General features: G+C 42.4%; 1 pseudogene; it reads left to right on the top strand.

Annotated features, from left to right (window-relative positions):
* The first annotated feature begins 5,363 nt into the window (after window positions 1-5,363).
* LOC119619950 (ubiquitin-ribosomal protein eS31 fusion protein-like) lies at window positions 5,364-5,818 on the top strand (annotated as a pseudogene).
* The last annotated feature ends 325 nt before the right edge of the window (window positions 5,819-6,143 follow it).

Raw genomic sequence — 6,143 nt, 5'->3', positions numbered from 1 at the left:
CCCTATGCTTGGGCCCACTCCCACACTGTGGAGTGTACTTTGGTTTTCAATAAAGCCCTTTATTCCTTCCTTGCTTTGTGTGTGCGTTTTGTCCAATTCTTTGTTCAAGACGCCAAGAACCTGGACACCCACTGGTGACAGAAACGAGATGATATCAGCTAGGTCTGATGTCTTTCACTGTCATAATTTTCTCAGTTATGATTTTTGCAAAGGCAGTTTCAGTCACAGGTTGTATGATTCCATTTATTTGAAGTGTCCAGAATAGGCAAATCCATCAAGACAGAAAGACAGACTACTGGCTGCCAGGTATTGGAGGCAGGAAGGAAAAGAGGGAGTTAATGAGTATGGGGTTTCTTCGGGGCAGTGATGAAAGTGATCTAAAATGCACTGGGCTGATGTTTGCCCAAACCCGTGAATAGACTAAGAGGCATTCAATTGTACACATGAAATGGGCGAATTGGGTGGTATGTGAATGATATCTCAATATAGCTGTTCTATTTTTTAAGGAAAAATATAGAGTGCCATAAGTGCTATACAAAAAAATTAAATGGGGAGGAGATCAGGGAGTGGAGGTGGGTTAAATTTTAGTTCAATGTCTTCCCAACATTCCCTAAATTCCTATAAATTAGTAAATCTTAAAAGATTCCTTGAATTAGGGGTTAAGTAATGCCACACCCAAGCCAGCCACTACCCTCCTGGTACATTAATTAGATCGTACTACATCAGTGCAGGTTTAAAAACCATTCAAATCCTTTGTGATTCCAGGAAATTCAGGGTGTAAGCGGGAGAATACTGCCTCTGAATCCATGGAAAATCCTGCCTTCAGAACCATAATTTTATCTAAGGATTTACACAATTTGGGTTTCACACTATTTGCACAATCAGGGGCTGTGCTTTGCAAATAAACATAATGCCAGAAACACCTGAACCAAAATTAGGTGATTCAATACCAACTGGCCCACTGAAAGCACAGAGTCAAGAAATCAGTGCCTGAGCCATTACGGGGCTGGTGCTTTTAAAAATGAATGGACTTGATATTTTTGCAAGTTTTATTATGGAAAAGTGCTTTTGGGTTGGTCAAAAGCCTTCAGAAATCGTTCTACAGCCTAGCTGTTCCCAGACCAAACAGAGGGTCAGGCTGCTTATTCTAGAGGACCAATGAATAAGATGCAGATGAACTGGGAAAGAAGGGAGTTTTTACTTCTGCAGCCAGTTACAGGGAGGAGGCCTGGAAATTATCGCCAGATCAATTCAAAATTACAAAGTTTTCCAGAGCTGATATACCTTCTAAGCTATATATCTACATGTAAAGTGTGTATTCATCTAAAGACATAAGTGATTACTTATAACTAAGATCTGAGTCCTGAAGACCTTCCTCTGGAGTCTCAGTAAGTTGACTTAATCTAGATGGGTCCAAGTGCTGGGGTGATTACCTTTATCTTGTCTCCCACTAAATCATGGAGGTTTGGGGAGTTCCTTTAGTCCCCAGTAAAGCTTGTTTATGGAAACTTAGGAAATTTCTTCAGACCCCTAATAAAGCTTGTTTAATTCTAAATGGGTCCCGCTAAGAATTCCTTTGTTAAAATCTTGTCATGCTTTAAGGCCCAGGAAAGGCTTGAGCAAAACTCTTCTTGGTGGGCTTTTGTTCCGTTCCAGCCTTTGTATGAGGGCACTGGCTCTATCAGCTTTTAATATTTAACTTCACCACTCGGTCAGTGCTGAAACAGTTGTTATGGAGGCCTGTGTTAGTGAGACCTGGCCTGCCACACGGCCCCTCTGGAGGCAGCCTCTTGCCCCGTAATAATTCTCAGTGCCCACCTTCCTGGAGGGGTGACTCAGTGGTTCTGTCAGAGGCATGTGAACCAGAGCAACTCCATCTTGAATAGGATCTTGGTAAAATAAGGCTGAAACCTACTGGGCTGAATTCCCCAATGGTTAAGGCATTCTAAGTCACAGGATGAGACAGGAGGTCGGCACAAGATACAGGTCACAAAGACTTTGCTGATGCAACAGGTTGCAGTAAAGAAGCCAGCCAAATCCCACCAAAACCAAGATGGTGAAGAGAGTGACCTCTGGTCGACTTCAGTGCTATACTCCCACCAGCGCCATGACAGTTTATAAATGCCATGGCAACATGAGGAAGTTATGCTATATGGTCTAAAAAGGGGAGGCATGAATAATCCACCCCTTGTTTAGCATATCATCAAGAAATAACCATAAAAATGGGCAACCAGCAGCCCCCAGGGCTGACCTGTCTATGATCAGAGGAGCCATTCTTTTATTCCTGTACTTTCTTACTAATATTAACTCGCTTTCAGTTTACTCTGCAGATTTGCGCTGAATTCTTTTTTGTGAGAGATCCAAGAGCCCTCTCTTGGGGTCTGGATCCGGATCCCTTTCCTGTAACAGCCCTACAAACCGCCCTCAGCAGGACCTTTCACGTTCACTGAAAACTGCATGTGGAGTGCACCTACCACCTCCAACCCCACACAGCCCAGGGGCTCAGCGCAGGCTCTTCCCAGTTATGCTTTCATTACAGTGAAAAACCACAGCAGATGACAATCACCCCCTCCGGCCACAGAAGTCTGATAGAGGCGGCCCTGTATTTTAATAGAAATGTAATAAATTGTACCCCAAAGAAAGGACACCTTTGAAAGCATTCTAAAGGCTTAACTTGACCGCAAAGTAGAAAACTCAAGAAGTCGCCCAGGGCTCGGGTCTGACATGAACCTTTGTTTTTTGCTATTTCTGTCATTGTGTTTGACTCTGAATTTAGTGTCTGCTCTCTCCCCGGCTTCCAGCGAAACTCGCATCCTGGAGGGCCATCAGCCCCAGGCACCCATGCAATCCACTGCTCAGAAGTGATAAAAAGGAGCAAGTATGAAATATAGTTTTAGAGGTGTCAGAAGAAAATAAATTGGGTTCATGTTGTGTTTTCTTCTGCATCCGAATATCCCCAAAGCAGAATTTCATTGCCAGTCTCAGACCTGTTAAGTTGCTTCGTGAAAATTAAAAAAGTTTGCATGCAACCCTCCCTCCAGCTGCCAAGACCCCGTTTCATCTACCGTCCAGCCGAAATAAAATTAAAGGCTGAGAAGCCTGTTCCGGGGCAGTCACCTCTGATGTGAGAAACCTGAAAAACTGGAAATCACCAGCCAAGAGGAATTATACGTGTGAGCTTCACATAGGTGGGATGTGATGGATGTGGACAGAGCAGCAGAGAGAAAGCCCAGGGAGCATATGCTAAAAAACCTGGGAAGAAAAATGCAAAATCCAGCAGTCTTAGAGGTGGCCTGAGGAAAGAGTTTAGGTTAGAAATATGTGTGCCATAAGAATAATGGGCATCTATATTCCTCCAAGAACATCAGGATAACCAAGGAGCATTAAATACCAAGTTAAGAAGGAAGCACAATAAGGAAACCAGCTTAAGTTCAGGGAAATTAGAGACTCGGGGGTTCATTTTGCAGCAACTGCTGATTGTGTGAATGGAAATGAATTTCCTAACATCACGGAGCTTTAGTTGTCAAGGAGAGGCAGTAATACCTACCTTGCAGGGTTACTGGATTGTTATATACACATGTGACAGCAACTAAGACGGACTGCTTAATAGCATACATTGGATATCATGACCCATAGAAAATATTCTAAATGGGGGTGGGCAAACTATGCTCATGGGCCAAATGTGGCCCACTGCTCATGTTTATAAATAAAGTTTTATTAAAACACGGTCATGCCCATTCATGACATACTGTCCACGGTATTTTCCTGCTGCAGCTGCAGAATTGAGCCATTAAGACAGATACCATATGGCCCAAAAAGTGGAATATATTTACTACCTGGCTTTTACAGAAAATGTTGATCCCTGGTCTAGAACATCAGTTAATCACCAATCACTTGGGAATCGCAATAAGCTTCCATCTGTTGACCACCTGTTATGTCTGGTCATATGTGATTTCATTTAATCTTATAGGTATTACAATCTCCATTCTAATTTTGAGAAAACTGAGGTTCTCAGGTATTATTTTCCCAAAGTCATGCCATTGAAAACACCAACATTCTGATTTCAAAGTCAATTCTACACTGATTCTCAGTGGCATTTTTATGAAAAAGTAAGGATACAATGCAGGAAGAGGGGAAAAAAGTCCTAGGGCAATCTCGTGGGTCTGCATAGTATTCTTCCTTTTTCATCTGCCATCTGCAGTGGAACCACCACAAAAAGGCAGATTTTCAAAGACAAAACTGTGCACCTGATTTCTCGAAACCCAGCGAGGTCAGGCTCCTCCAGTCTCATCTCTTTTGGTGCTCCCACTCTTCCCTCGGCTGGCTGGCTTTCCTCAAGGTGCTCTAAGAAGCCAGGCTCTCTCCCATATTCCCAGCCCCTAAACATGCATATTCCCGGACCAAACCAATGGTCAGGCTGCTTATTCTCGTGGCCCAATAATGAGATGGAGATGAACTGGTAGAGAAGAGAGTTTTCATTTCTGTAACCGGGTGTAGGGAGAAGGCCTAGAAATTATCACTAGACCTACTCAAAATTACAAACTTTTCCAGAGCTTATATGCCTTCTAAGCTATATGTCTATGTGTAAGTGTACATTCATCTAAAGACATAAGTCATTAACTTCTTCTAATCCATAACTAAGGTCTGAGTCCTGGAGACCTTCCTCTGGAGCCTCAGTAAATTGACTTAATCTAAATGGGTCCAGGTGCCTGGGGTGATTACCCTCATCTTGTCTGCTGCTAAATCATGGAGGTTTGGGGAGTTTCTTCAGACCCCCAGTAAAACTTGTTTAATCCTAAAAAGGGTCCTGTTAAGATTTCCTTCGTAATTTTGTCATGCTTCGAGGTCCAGGAGAGAGGCCTGGGCAAAACTCTTGGTGGGTTTTTGTTATATTCCAGCCTTTGTATAAGGACTGGAATATCAGCTTTTAATATTTAACTTCACTACTCAGTTAGTGCTGAAACAGTTGTTACGGAGGCCTGCCTGTTCAGCTGTTAGTGAGGCCTGGCCTGTCATATGCATACCCAAGTATTCCCTAGTTAAGTCTTAGTTAACACTTCCAAAATATCTACTGGAATGTCACTTCTTCAAATGAACCATCTCTCCCCCAAGACTGAGTCAAATCCCCTTATAAGATACATATACATGCATATATATTTGTATGTATAAATGTATACATATTCATGTATCTGTATCCTTCACTGCACTTAGAACAGTTGTAAATTCACATTTATTTGTGTAATTATTTAACTAACCACTGGGCTAGGAACCCATCTAGTTTTGATAGTCCTTGTATTCCTAGCAAATATTACAGCACCTGCCTCAGAGTGGGAGTGTAATGAATATTTGTTGGATTTTTAAAAATGCAGATCTTTGGAAAAATGGGGAAGACCATCATTCTCAACATTGAACCATTGGATAAAATAGAAAATGTAAAGGCCAAGACCCAGGATAAGGAAGGAATTCCTCCTGACCAGCAAAGACTGATCTTTGCTGTCGAGCAACTGGAAGATGGACATACTTTGTCTGATTACAACACTCAAGAAGAGTCCACTCTTCATCATGTGTTGAGATTTCATGGTGGTGCTAAGAAAATGAAGAAGTCTTACACCATTGCCAAAAAGAATATGCATTACAGAAAGAAGGTTAAGTTGGCTGTCCTGAAATACTCCAAGGTGCATGACAATGGCAAAATTGGTTGCCTTCATGGGAAGCGCCTTTTAGATGAATGTGGTGCAGGAGTTTTTATGGCCAGCCACTTTGACAGGCATTATTGTGGCAAATATTGTCTTACTGCTTCAACAAACCAGACGAGTAATTGTGTATGAGTTAATAAAAGACATGAACTAAGAAAATAAAAGTCATAGGTTGAAATAGAGATTGTTCAGCCAATTGACATAAGGTAGAACACTGACAAAGAGAAGCTGCTCACCTTTAGTGGCAGTTGTGTTTGGAGATAGCAGAGAAGCCTCCTCACTTCCTCCAGGACTCAGAGAAGGTGGGGGAAGGAGGTCTTTGGTGTCTTAGTCCCTTCTCACCTCTTTGGCATTACTTCCTTCCCTCCCAACCTCACACCTTATAATCTACTAACTCCAAACTGACAGGAACTCTCCTCCCATGCCCTACATTCACACACCCTAGGT

The sequence above is a fragment of the Chlorocebus sabaeus genome, chromosome X, assembly GCF_047675955.1.
Source record: "Chlorocebus sabaeus isolate Y175 chromosome X, mChlSab1.0.hap1, whole genome shotgun sequence".
Taxonomy (NCBI): domain Eukaryota; kingdom Metazoa; phylum Chordata; class Mammalia; order Primates; family Cercopithecidae; genus Chlorocebus; species Chlorocebus sabaeus.
Note: the sequence above shows the minus strand (reverse complement) of the source record. Positions and strands in the feature narration are given on the sequence as shown.